Source organism: Calliopsis andreniformis, unplaced genomic scaffold (assembly GCF_051401765.1).
Source record: "Calliopsis andreniformis isolate RMS-2024a unplaced genomic scaffold, iyCalAndr_principal scaffold0022, whole genome shotgun sequence".
Taxonomy (NCBI): domain Eukaryota; kingdom Metazoa; phylum Arthropoda; class Insecta; order Hymenoptera; family Andrenidae; genus Calliopsis; species Calliopsis andreniformis.
The window spans coordinates 1,904,356-1,919,296 of NW_027480432.1; positions in this window are offsets into that span (position 1 = coordinate 1,904,356).

Genomic DNA, 14,941 nt, shown 5'->3' on the forward strand with positions numbered 1-14,941 from the left:
GTCTGCCCCGCTTGTGACACCAGGAAACCATCCTGTCGAATCAACGCTACCCTTCGCCTATCTTCCCTGAAATCTATCCGAACGATGGCTCGAATAGTCCTGGATCGGGAGTCGAACTGGGTGGCGATGGCTGACCAACTGGTGGCAGCTTCCAGGAGGTACGAAGTCGCTCTTCGTTTAAGGGATCGCCTACTTGGGGCTGCGAGTACGCCGATTGTAAATAGAGCCAGTGAAGCAATGAAAAATTTATGGATCAGAGGCTACCTTTATTGCCCTGCTTCGTGGTGGCATTGTTGCGCTGGGAGCTGCGTCTTTGGGACACAGAATTCGCGTGGATAGTTTTATGTAAATATGTAGGACACTTTGTGAAAGAGACGTGAAAGACGTAGGCGACGCAGGGATCTCGGTAATCACAGATTTTTCAAATTTGCTGCAAAAATTTCGAGGTGCTGCTCGAGCACCCTTGGGAGCCAGAATTTAACGAAATATGCGATATAATCTTGTTTCCGCTTAGGGAAGAGGAACGCAAGTTTCGTCTGACCTATTTCCCCCTGGAAGCTGTAATACTTATGCAAATTGTGGCAGTAAGCAGGGAACTTCGAGTACTTGCATTCTATACGTCATACTACTGAGAAATAAAAGAAATATGAAACGTAGCAAAGGTTGTTATCATTACATTATAAAAAAGTAGTAACACAGATGTATTAAAATTAAAATAAATATCCTGAGACGAGGAAAATACTTACAGCATTTTAATTACATTTAATGTAATTAGTACTCACTATTTTAGCTTTCAAACCCCGCAACTTCTGTCCAGTCTATTCATAGAATCTTCACAGAAATGAAAATTGATACAGCGAAAGCCTGAACCACGGTATCGAGAGGTATCCGTGACTCCTAACAGCCGTGGCACACGACTAATCGCCTATCATGCTCGCTCTCGTCGTTATGTTCCCTCTCCTCGCCCTTTGCCACGGCCCCTGGGGCGACAGCGCGGGAACCTCACGACCGTATGATAAATTTACGTCCAATGAGTTTAAAGCGCATTAGCGCGCGATAAATTTCGTCCTTCGCCTTCTTTGTTCCACAGCCGACCGTCTAGCGCCTATTTCCAACCCACGATCTCTATCTTTACCGCCTGACCCATCGATGGATCACCATGAACTCGTTTCCAAGCACGATAGAGATTTTTTCACGATAGCCACCCCTCTGCTTGCCTGTTTTTTCACCCCACGCTGGTATAATATTTCGATGGATAGAGTGCGAAGTGGCTAAGGTCAGGTCAACTATCCAAATTCGAGGCAATTCTGATTCGATTCGAGGTGCTCGATGGCCATCGCATGGACTCGTTTGAATGGGCTGATGTGAATCTAAAAATGATGGTCCCCGATTGAACCGAAAAGGGCGTTTGGCTCGATTCCAGCGCGGCGCTGTTTCAAGCCCAAATTACTTGCGGCTTGGCTCGCTCCAGAAATATTCACGTTTAAACAAGTGTGCTATTAACCGTACCATTTTCCCTTGTTTCTCTGCTCCTCTGGAGTCTTAAGGGGCTCTCGCGAGAGATCAATATTTATTAACATTGTAGCTTCATTTTAATACGATTATACTGATAAAATTGAATATTAGGATTTCAATATATTCCGTTAATAAAAACTATAGAACTACTATAGCTATTTTTACACAATATCAAGGATAGCTAAAAGGAAGCTTCTTGCCTCCCAAATTTAATTCAATTTCACTAGGAATTCCAGACATTTTTCCAGAACTAAAATTAAAGAAATAATTGAATTGGAGGATTTTCGCCAAGCCGCGAATTTTCACCATTATTTAAGATCCCTGTAGAATACTCAAAGATGACTCTAAGATCAATGTAGATCCTCGTAAATCCACGCGTCAGCGGCGGTAAAGAGCGAAGGGGAACGAGACGAGCCGCCAGCCACGCCGAAGTTAGTTTAAGCCGTTTCTCTCTTCTTGCCCACCCTGGGGCCCCGAGAAGATTTACCTTAGAACGTAAAGCGCTCGCGATAATTTTATTTCGTTCGGTCGTGTAGAACGTTCGGCATATCCTTCGCGTGCGTGTAAGCCGCATGTGTATCGCGTCTGAGGAACATATAATATGCAGCGCGGACACGTGCATCCTCCTCAACCTGCGCCGACGCGCGCACGAGTCGCGGGAGATACGGGGGAATAGAAGAGGAACACGAGAATAATGAGAAGGGGGAGAAGAAATTAAGAGTCAAAGGGTACTGAAAAAGAATGGAAGAGCGTGGATGAAGGAAGGGTGGATTCTGCGTGAATCTCAAGAGTGAAGTATGGAGAAACTGGAGGCTGGGGGATCTCAGGCACTGATTCTACACCTGAGTGAAAGAGGAAATAAATATAGAAGAGAAGTTAGAGTGACTGGAAGATGGGGAAAGAGAAATTTTGAGTAGAAGGGAGATTAGAAAATTCGAGGCAAAGAGGGTGGAAATGCATGAAAAATTCTAACTGAAATATGAGTCAGGTATACAATGAACTAAGAAATAAGAGAATCGCGCGAGAAAATCCAGGAAACCCTTCTTAAAACAAAATCGTCAAAGCTAAAACCGCAAAGAGGGAAACCTGCGTCCTCTGCGGGGAAAGAAAAGCGTCCAATAACCAATGACAGCGAGGGTAAAGCGAATGTGTGGTCGGATCAGACGGCAAGCAAGCACAAAGAAGCTAAAGGAAGGAAGGGAGAGAGGGGGCTAGAGCTAGCCTCGGCAGAAAGCGCAGCCACAAACGGCAAACATAAATAGCGGTAAAATAAAAGGGAGGAGGGCGAGCGGAGGAGGGAAAGAATTAAGATACGGAAATAAAGGAAACAAGAGGGTGGCCGAGGGTAGTGGACGAGGTCGAGGAGAACGAAAGGCAGAAAACTCGGGGCGCGAGGGTGAAAGGGAGAAGTTAACAGCGTGTATTTAAGAACGTTCGCGTTACTCGGCTTTTAGCTGGCGCACGTTTAAGAAAGAACGCATACGTTCTGCGTACAAGCGAGGGCGAGCCTGTGATTAGGGGCCCAGTTGGGCCCCCGGGGCATTATAACCGCCCACTACAAGAAGGGGGCAACAGGGGAGAGCGAAGAGCCCCGACGGCCTCTCAGACTTCCTCTCGCGTGTGCTCGCGTGGGAACGTATCGGCTCGTCTATCATCTTAACCTCCCTCGAACTCCTTCCCTTCATCCTCCCTCAGGTTGGAGGAATGCAGTCACCACCCTCTCCTCGGTACGCGCGAGCACACAGGGTGATTATAAAGTACTTATCGCGCGGAGGGATCGTGTTACGGGGCCATTCGATCGGATTTGCGCGAACACCTTGTCGTCGTCGCGGTCTTATCCGAGCTGGATCGAACGAGATTGTAATTTTAACCCCTGCGCGCCCTTTGACGATGCTTCCTGCCCGCCCCAAGATGGAGTCTACGGGCAAGATTACTATGCTGGTTATTCGAGTCAGGGATTCCTCGGGTGGATACCACTCGTGGGAGTGGTAGAATGGTGATTATTAGGTACCTGTGAACCTGGAGTGATTTAAGGGTAGAAATTTTCAAAGATAGTGCTATTTGAGGGGAAGGCTCCGCCCACTGCGCGAATATACAGAGATTCGAAAATCTAAACGATGGAAAAAGAGGAAAAGTAATATAAAATATCCTACTTTAAATTGAATTAAAATTCAAGGTATATTTGTAACCCCTATGTATAAATCAATCTCCTAGAAATCTATAATCTATATAGCAATCAACCCTCTACCAACCCCTTCACTATCATCCCCCATTACGAAATTGGAAACTAAAATTTCAAACTCACGTACGAGTGGTCTAATCCATCTCGAATGTGCTCGTAACAGAATACAAAGCACGCGATGCATCAATTTTGCGTGCACCAGTAAATTGCACAGACTTGTGGCGCGAAGCCCGATCAGTTCGATAATGCGTTGCATCGGGCAAGAATCAATTTCCGCGTTCCATTTTTTCTCGACCAGCCGCGTTCCACTGGCAAGTTACAATGGGTGCGGTTACTGGAAGCAGCTTCTCCTAACTGCGAGCAATTCCGCCGCTTTATTCGCGTTAACTTGCGCGCGTATTAAAAACTTCCGCCTCATGAACTCCGCGAGTAGCGGAGCTGGGTGGCGAACTCGTGATTTCGTACGATGAAACGAAAGGAGAAGCCAGGTCGGAAATAAAGCGTTATCTTGTGCCAGCTGGCCTGGTTGCCACGTGCTTTTCCACCCTGTGGTTTTCTGACCCCACGAAAATGATAGTTGTCTTGCAGGGGGTAGGATTGGAGCTACTTAACCCCTGTTATTATGAATGATAAATATAAAGGGTGCATCATAACCTGTGACTACAAATTTAGCATTCGAAAATAGTAGGTAGAGTGACAGATAATTTGTTGGTATTTAAATAAAGAGAAGAAGGGTATTCAACAGGTGGCAATAATAAAGAATAAATATTTCTACTTTATCTTCATAATTATTCGTCTCTCTTGCCCCGAGTGCACGAAAATTCATTTGAGGCAGCGAATTCACATGATACGAAGCGTTCAGCAACAGGGAACCCCATTTCAAATCGCCAAAAGAGAGCAGAAAGTCCAGCCCGGGAATTTCAAAGAACGAGGCAACCCACGATACCCGTGTCGAACGTCTATCAATTTCAGAGGCAAAGTGCAGGGCCGTCTCGGACACCCGCAACGTGAGAGCGAAACGCGGCCGCGTACGTGTATAATCAAGCGAAACGAGTGGAAAAAAAGGAGAGGTAAAACGAAGGGAAGAGGACCCAGATGCGTGAGGCGGGCAGCAAAGCGGCGGGTCGTGTGTTGTACACACCCGGGCGTCGATGATGACGTGCTGATGGTACGCTGCTATTACTTAGCATCCCCTTTCGCGGGAACGACGCCACGGACCTCGGACCCTAGGTCACGGAAGGGTTTTCGAGAGACCTCGCCGGAAACCGGGGAAACGAGCCGTGCAAACTACCAGAGGATCGTGAGAAACGGACAACGCATTCTGCGATCGATGGTTATCCTTTCCTTTCGTTTCGTATCACGCTTCCTTTACCGACGATACGATAAGACTTTGATCATCTATTGAAGGATTAATTCGATTCATCTATAAATTTTTAAATTTTCAAATTTTCAAATATACAAATTTTCAAATTTTCAAATTTTTAAATTTTCAAATATACAAATTTTCAAATTTTCAAATTTTTAAATTTTCAAATATTCAAATATTCAAATTTTCAAATTTTCAAATTTTCAAATTTTCAAATATTCAAATTTTCAAATATTCAAATACCCAAATCTCCCAAATCTTCCACAGTTCCATCCAATCTTCGACCCCTTTATCGACCCCTAAAAACCCGCAAATCGCATATGAAACTAAGTGGAATGGGCACAAAGGGTGTAAGAAACGGCATTTGAAAGCGCGGAACAGAAAAACCTCCGCCGTCTTCCACTCAAGCAATTTCCTACTCGATCCTTCGCCCAACCCCCAAGAACGGTTGAGGAAAAAGGAATCCCCGGTACGTCAGTCGATTCGCGTAGCCAATAGTCCGTGGGATTAAAATCTCGCGGGCCCAGGGCGATTTGTATGCTGGTCACGGATCTCGGCGAAAGCCTTGAAGCATGCTGCAGGCAAGGACACCCGTTAGATGGTCGCGGGAGCGTGCATTTCTTCGGTGGTCGCGAGAACCGAGCTCTGCCGGAACAGGGATTCAGCGGGTGGCAAAAAAGCTTAATTAAAATTCCAGTCTCGCTAAGTCTGGCCGCGCCAGCGGTGGAGGAAGAAGCCCAGGAGGGACCCCTTTGCGTGGATGACGTCTCCGAGAAAACGTAGAAATAAATAAGCCAGCGCGAAATATTTCAAAGGCCACCCTCTGCTCGCGACGCGCTCGTGGAGCTTTATTCGACGAAAACTTCGCGTTCGAGAGCGTGGCTTTTTGCCTACCCTTTCAGAGCCTTGCCGAGCCTCTTTCTCATTAATTGCAGCCCACGCAGTCTGAACGTGCGTAAAGGATACGACGAGGGTGGTTCTTTAGGTCCTGGTCGCTGTCGACTTGGGGGGTTGCTGTTTATTATTTTATCTCATTTAGGGGAAACGAGTTGCCTATGGATGGTCACTTTTAACCCTTCCAGTTATGGGTTACTTACCACAGGGATGCTGGTTAATTTTCTTTCACTTTATTTGGGAGAATGAACTGCCCAGAATATCCCGAGAATTTATAATCCACAATCATATCTTTTCCATAATACTATTCAACAGGTTGCAGTACCAGCTACAGTAGTAGATAGTAGCCTATCACACGCTAAAATTTGAGACATTGACGTCTTCAAACTCGCAAAGCTCTTAAACGCCTTATCACGAATGCCTGGAGTTTATGTCCGACTTTACGGACCGTGAATTCGAAAGGGTTAACCAAATAAGAGAAGAATTGATAATACTCTCGATCTCTCTGCAGTTGCCAAACTGTCTCTCCAATAAAAAGAATATCGAAGAGCCTGGAGCAAGCAAGGAGGATGCGACTACAGGCGATCATTGTCAGACAACGACCACCAGAACGCGAGATAAGCTTTTACGAGGCGTTCCAAAGTATCTGGCCCAGGGTTAGTAAGATGACACGATCGAGATTTCGTTTTGCTTCGAGCAAACGTTCGGCCTCCGCAACAGGTGTTACCGCGACTGGTGGACCGTTAAAAAATAGAAAACTGCTGACCGGACAGGCGACTTCCCCCGCCACGGCTGAAAATATCCCTCGGCCCGATCGGGTAGAAAATATTTTAAGCCGAGGGTGGAGCGTCGATCGAGAATTTATCCGCCCTTCGAGACAGCGGGCTTGACGGATAGAAGAAGAATCGAGGAAACGTTGGCTGGCTCGCGTTTTGCATAGATAAGGACGAAACCGCTGCGTTAGCGAGCATCTGGAGGATTTAAAATATGCTCGTAAATCACGAGAAGAGGGTAAGAGTGCAAGGGAACGGTTTCCCGACGCGGACACGAAATTTCCGACTTTTCCCTGGGAATGGAACTCTAATTTTTATATGAAACTCAGACCCCTCGAGCGTCGTTTCATTAGTAAAAATTATTACCCTGGGAAACTGCGAGTTTATTCCTTTCTCGGTGAATTTGTAGCCCTGTTTGCCAACGACGCGTTACGCAGAAGGGAAGATTTTTTTTCATACACCCCTAAGAGATGCTGCGCTCCATATCGTACATAATCTCCCTCTGTTGACCCAAGTCTTGTATTTTTGGAAGCCTTGAACGACTGACCCAGAACATTTATTTTCGATTGCAATTTTGCGAATTTACAGACACCCTTGCAGAAAAAATATGCAGTTTCTCGAGCTTCCCTTTTTGACGTTCGAAAATTCCCTTCAAAGATCTCTCGATCAGGATCCTCCTGCCCAAGAACAAATCAATCGAAGAGTGAACAATTATTATCGAAGGGCAGCGTGATAAATTTCGAACTGGTCGGCTACCCGCCGCGAAAACCTGAAGCGATTCGCGGCCCAGCAGATTTTTCGATATATCTCCATGGCATGCTTTGTGCCTCTCGCAACCGTGACCCCTCGACCCGTGTTCACTCCGTACACGATGTACCATATAATTAGGGGGTCAGAGCCGGTGGTGAGGTGGTCCCTCCCTCCAAACTCTCGACGCTCCCACATGGACGTTGAAAACATCACGGCAACAGCCTCCTCCTCGACAGACCGAAGGAGAAGTAACGAACGAAGATCTTTTATCGTTAATTCATCCATCGGAGATTTCACTTAATTCTCTAATGAGTGACTACGTGGGCCTTGGACCACAAGACGCGTGCAACGAAAGGGTGGCAAAAAGGGACGCCAAAAAAGCTGGGTTCGAAGGAGCAGAGATTAATCCGTCGACTGTGATTCATCGGAGGGCAATTTCGCGTCCTTTGATAATAAATTGCGATCGTAGTTTCAGCGATAATTGGAAATCTTTGGGAATCCTTTCGAAATTTCCGAGGTATTTATAAATAATTCAGCCGATCAGGTTTCAAGTGTCACGTAGAACTTTCTATTCAGAGACTTAATGGCGGATAGGTGGGGAAGATTGATTAAGGGGATAAAAGTTCTTTACCCTGGATCGTTATCGGGTTCGAAAAAAAAAAAAAAAAAAGAGACTCTGTTATTCTTTATGGGACCATGTGTCTACGACGATGGAGTTTTATATCGATGGACATTTTTCTGGGAACCTTTCGTTCGTAAATCTTTTCGAGCCTTTTGGATGCCACGTCAGTGACCTAATGGCTCCTGACATCACTCTAAGAAGGTACCTTTGGACCAGCTACTACTAGCCAAATAAAAGCAACAGTATTTCGAAGAAATGACAAGTAAATAAAATGTAATGCTAGAAAAATGTAGAAATCTTTCAAAAAATCACACATTTAATTAAAATTCCCCACAGTCGAAGAGCTAAAAAGATTCCATAATCTATTCCACTTATAAAAATTCCAATTTTTCAGAAACTGTCGGCACACTTCCTGCTTTCCAGCGAATCGAAAGCCACATTTGATCGAAACGCATTCCATCCCCGACTCCTCTCCTATCGCTTACACGATCTCAAACAGCTTCCCGCTAATTCAATGCGTTATTCTTAAACGCCGCGACCTCTGACCTCCCCAGCGTCTCCCGTAAAAAGCAGAAACACCGATAAAAGCCGAGGGGACACGCGCGATCACGCCGAGGACGTCGTGTGGCGCAACTCTAGACTAATTAAATCTCGATGTTTCACGGTGTCAGGCAGCCGCACCGGACGATCACGATCTGTCGACTGATAAGCCGCGGCCAGAGGGGATTAAGGAAACGCGCTCGGCTCGGTGTTGTCCCCTTCGAGGAAGAGGGCTCGATAGCTCGAAAGCTTCGGACATGCCACGGCTGTCCTGGCTTCTGAACGACAGAGAGTAACGATGGACTTGTGAAACTGAGTATTAGTGGAATTATTTCGAGTTAACATGTAAGTGGATTTTAAAGAGGCTGAAGAATTATTGAGATACCTACTTCAAAGAGAAATACTTGGGGTGAAAAAATATCCCAAAATAACTGAACCGAATGAAATGGAGTAGAACCTTTATTATTGCTCACAGATGAGTCCAAAGCACTCGCAAGTATAGAGGTCTAGTTCTAAAACCTACGATTTACCTTCTAGTATTACTGTCCTATTTTCTATTCTATATCTGAACATCTCGAGCCTACTCAAATGTTCTCAAATCTCCTCAAACCTCTTCCAACACTCTGTTGAACCCAATGTCTTCCATCACACCAAGGAGAACACACCAATTCAATTCCATCGATTCGAGTATCGCTCAGAGTGCTCACCGCAGAGCGGATCGAAAGCAAAGAAGCTCGTGTGGGCATCGTCGGCGAGGCTACCGCGGCAACGCGCTGAAAACGACGATGCCACGATAAAAGGATACGTACGGGCTACTCGGAGCTAGTTGAACGTCCAGCCGAGGATACGTGTACGCGCGCGTATCCTGGTACACGGGGACGATGCAGGCCAAGGATCGACTCGAAAGGGAGGAGGAGAGGAGAGGGAGGCAGAGACAGGTACGGTGCCTATTTACCAGCCCCATATTTACACGCGCGTACACGGGCCCGTACGTAGACTCACGGGGCCCTCTCTTTACCGGCTAATCTCTCATCTTAGATCGCGTTCGGCCGCGCGGCGCACGAACCTTCTAGACTCCGCTCGCAATTATCGCTGCGCCGATATTCGGCTTCAAAGAGCATCCGGGGGAAGGACGAGCCAGCTGGAAGAATGCGGGATGCTCGTTCTGCGGAATGGGAAACGTCCACGGCCTCGTCCGACTCGACTTTAAGAGGGAATGCGGAGGATCGGCGAACGGGTTGCCGCAGAATGATGAGAATTGAGATGGCAGCGGTGATAGGATTTCTGTGGATTTTCTAGGAGGCTGGGAAATTTGTAGTATTCGTGGTCCATCAGCTGGAAGCTGAGTACCAATTGAGTACCATCTGAGATCACTTCAATGTTCGAATTTTTCTTGTATCAAGCTACTAATTTAAGTTCAGACCCTAGGCAATTTAGGTTCGAAAATTTCACCCTCCAGTGGGACCTTTTAGGTACTATGTATTATGTCCTCAATGGACCTAAACAGTTTTGATAGGTCTGCTACGTCTTCATGGGTCCTAACAATGCCTTTTTGCTTCTTATTCGGTGTATAACAAGTTGGCATTGGAACGAGGAACGGTGGAGGAAGAGGAGTGGAGAGAGACAGGCGGAGAATTATCGGTGTAATTTGTACTGTGCCGTGAGGTAACTTCGACCGTTTGGAACGTGACGTATCGCGGCGGGAAGTTTCGTCGAGAGGGAGGACCGTTGATAAACTTGCTTTCGGATGATCCTCGAACAACCGAGGAACGAACAGTTCGAAAGACTGTCTTCGAGTCTGAGAAAAGGCGAAACGTTTCGAATAGAGACTCCACTGTATTCCTTTCACGGTTCCTCGTTGATTATTGCGATAAAAATAAAAAGAGATGACGTTCAAAACCACGAAGTTTTATCTGCAGTTTGCGAAAAACAAACTTATGAAAAATTGTTAGAAGAGTTCAGAATATGAATCTAGCTGTAACATCTCATAAAATAGAAGACCTAGACTACCACAAACATCCATAAATAAATATCTATTTTCTTACATAATACGTGTCTATGCAATTTCCCCCGAAAATCCATGGAATCGAAGCTTCCAAGAAACCCTCACCCCCAGCATCACCGAGGCGGCTCGAGGGAATTATAATTATCGGAAAATTATTGCCCCGATGTTCGCCCGATTACGTCTAATTACCCTCGAACAGCACAGGGTTAACCAGTCCCGCGTAAATTTCAATTCTGACCATCCCCCGACCTGCTCGCGATCCCGACCACTTCGACTTCCCTGGAAATCAGTAGTTTAAATGCGACAACCCCCACAGCGGATCCATGATGCATGCACGACCGCGTGTTCGCGCACACGTGTGCGTACCACTGTGCTAATCTACCATCTTAGATCCTTAACTCCATTTGCATTTAAGATACGCGAGGGGGGCAGGGACGATGTAACGCCGACAATTACGAGACACCGGAATTACCTCGCTGCAATTGTAGTAATTATCGCTGCCCGCCCTTCCGTTTCGGGCCTCGCCAGTGATTTGTCCGTTTTCGGCGATTGGACATTTGCATCTCGACTCGCTGAGGGTACCCAGATGGGTTCGATGACGATTTGTTTTTTGATTTACATAGAAATAAAATTGAATAAGAAGTCAGGAAGAATGAAATATAGGGGTAGTCGTTAACCACTCAAGAGTGGAGCACTTATGCAATTTTGTACCCCTTTAAACGTCTCCTGCCATGATCAGTGGTTACTGATACTAAATTTTATGTGAATCGTAAAATTAGCAGAGTGGGGAAGCCAAAATAAGGCAAAGGAAATACAGCCAGTGCTCCTGAAAGTATGGAAACTCCTCTTTGCCCACGAATGGCAATTAACTGCACCCTCGTGAATGCGATTGCTAATTGAAAGGATACAAATGTCGACAAAGACACCCTGTAGCGTCACGCAACGCAGTCTATGGGGCCACGAAGGAACAAGGTTAACATAGAAAAGGGCGGCCAGTGGCTATTGTATTGTAATACTGCTTAAACGTAGCCAGGTAATAGGGCATGCTTACAAGTATTTAGAATGTAACGGGTGTCCCGATCGCCAGGGTTCCACGCATTCTCTTGCGAGCGTAATCTGCCGTGAATCTCCCTCGTCGTTCCTGCCGCGAGAGCATACCTATACCGAATAAAGAAGCGACTGGTAACAAAGTAGAGAAGCGACTGGGGACTGGGCTGTAGCCGTGTGATCGTACCCCATTATACATATTGTTGTACCATTGCTAGATATACCGGATGAAATCGCTGAAAGCCAGTGATTCAGTAGAAAGCTATCTCTACGAGAAATAAATAGAAAATAAGGCAAAATTCAGAGACGAAAAAGGGAATTTTAACTCACTCTGCACTCTGGAAATTGAAATTTATCTGGCATGGTATTCAATTAATTTGAAAATTGCGAAGAGAGTTCAGATATCGGGCAGAGATAGAATTCTGACACAAAATTGAGTGAACGAATCCCACTGGCTCTGCGTGTGCCAGGCTGCGCGCAATTTGTCAAATTTGGCGATGCATTCGCGATAAAGCCCCAGGATATTCTTTGACCAATCGCGCAAAGTGAAGATATGGCACGACGAGCAGAAGAAGCTTCCCGAGGCCAGATCCTCGATACTATCTCCAGCCAAGCGAATTTGTAAACACGAGACCGTGCAAAACACCGTTAAGTCTGTCTGCCGCGGCAAAGCTAATCGTTTCTACTGCGTGATTGTAATTCCTCGGGCACGGTCGTTCCATAGTCGCAAAATGGTAGTGAGGAACGATAACGAGTTCGAACGCGTCGCGTGTGAAAACCATACGATTCGTTTAGTCCCACGAGAGGGCACGTAATACTCGCAAAAAGCTTAGCTGACTTCCCCGGGAAAATATCTTAAGTTTCGTCTCGGCGCTCGATCCTCTTTCACGCTGAGCGATGGACTCGAGACGCCTTGAATCGGTTTAATATTGCTCAGTGGTAAGAGCTGTCTCGGGGTTTGGGAAAGTGATGAAAAATCAAAACCTGGGAAATAGAAGAAATTTTAAGTTTGAAAATGTGGACTTATGAAACGGTTTAGAACTCATTTTATTCATTTATGGACAAAATGAATTTCCAAACTTCTTTAGAATTGCTCCAAATATTCTCAGAATTTCGCCTGAATTTTTCTTAGAATTTACCCACAATTTCTAAATTTTCAAACATTCACGTGGATCGAAAATGATATTTCTATAACACCTTCAACTATCCGAAATTTTCCAACCACACGAGCCGTAAAACTGAACTTCGACCCCGTGACGGGTACCAGCAGGAAACAGAAAAGTTAAGCTCTTCAATATTTCTCGATCAGAGTCGAGTGGCTTGAAAACCAGCGTCAGAGAGGATCGAACACCATCGCTACGCGCCGAGGGACTTGTCGCAACACCAGGAAAAGAACGATCGATCGTAAATCGAGCAGCCAGTGGAATTCCGTTGGTTTTCCTACGGCGCGCAGAACGTCCATCGTGCCGGTTAATTGTGACGGATTAGAAATTCAAATGGCGCTGACATTAAGGGCCGTTACGATCGTTTCCCTCGTTCGCGAGAGCAGCTCGTCGATCGGTCCTCAAAAAGTGGCAGAAAGTGTCCCCAGGCTCGATAATTCAATTCCGTCGACCTGAGAGCACGAGGACACGCTCCTGGGAGACCCCGGATGATATCCTTCGCATACGCTCCCGCGCACGCGCGTTCTGTGCATAAGTCATGAATTAAAGATCAGTCGGAAGGGATTCTAATTAGCTACACAGTGAACCGGGATTCTTGGTTCGCCGTGAAAACGGATCGATTTAATTGGAGAACCGAGTGTCCTTCGCTGGATCGCTGGAGAAGCTGAACATTCTTTGGGAGACTCTGGATTCTGTAAATCCATTCACATTTAAAATAGAGAGGATATAAGGAGTACTGAATACGAATATAGTGTGTCTAGGATTAATTTATTAATCTACTTAGATCTGTCTTTAACAACTCTAAATATTATCCAAATTTTGCATTATGTGTTTCAAGGATATTTACGCTCCTACTCGCAAAAGAAGGATCGTTCAGCCCAATTTGGCTGGATCCCCAGGTGACACCCAAATGATCGACCTTATCGTTGCACCGTTATTTGCTCCAATTCTGCGCAGGTATTAAACGACCAGTCGCGCTAAGTAGAATTTATTATTTAAGGAAAGCCTTCGAATTAGCGATCTGAAAAGGCCAACAAATGGACGTGGCCCTGTCACGATGAATAGAAATCATTATCTCGCGTGAACCCGAGGTGCCCATTACGGCCACGGTTTCCCTTCCGCCGTGAGTGTAGCGCAAGGGTGGGAGATGTGGAAGCGCTAATTGGGACGCGTTTCCTTCCGGCTAACAGTGTCAAAAACTCCAGCGAACCAAAAGTGACAGAGGTCTCGCTAACGACCGCAACGTTCCCTCGAATGGACGTCGAAAACGAGGCGGTTCCCGCGAGTAAGCGGCGCGATTCGCGCGGACGTTTATTACGAGGCGAGGTGACACTAGAATGGACCACGCTTGACGCGGCTTTTTGCCAGGCAGCGTCTTCGCGCGGCCTCTTGCCATGAAAGGATTACGGACCTGTCAATGATCGCGCTTTTTGCCAGGTCGCCCCGTTGCTATCTGTGGAAATATCAAACGCGAACTGCAGGAACCGTTTTAGGTGCAATGACTCGTCAATTTCTTATTGGGTGGCCTTGGACTTCGACGTGGAGGAAATGCGTGATAAATAGGGGATGCAGCCTTCGCAGTCCATCATCGTGATGTCGGCTGTTGCTAGTTTATTAGTGTTAAGAAGTTATTGGGTTCTGAATTTATGGTAATACCAGACGTCCTTAGAACCACAATTTCTAACGCTACCACACAACCTTAGAATTTTATACAGGGTGTTCGACAACAGGTGTCAGAAATTTTAAGGGTTGATTCTAGATGTCAAGATGTGAAGAGACTGAAGAATAACGAAGTTGTGTTTGAGAAGTAAAGACGTCTGAAATTCGAGGGGAATGTGTCTGACATGGGGCTTATTCTACTGCCGCAGAGCATGAATCAAGTCAGAAACAGAGAAATCAGTAGATTAAACCCCGAGCCAGACACAATGAAATTAATAGGATAAGCCATAATTTAGACATAGCTTCCAGTAGAATAAGCCCCGAGTCAGACACGTCTCTCAGTAGAATGAGTCCCAAGTCAGACACATCTCGCGCATATTTTGTGCGTCTGCTCAATAATTAATATCTCCCCTTCAGATTTCTGA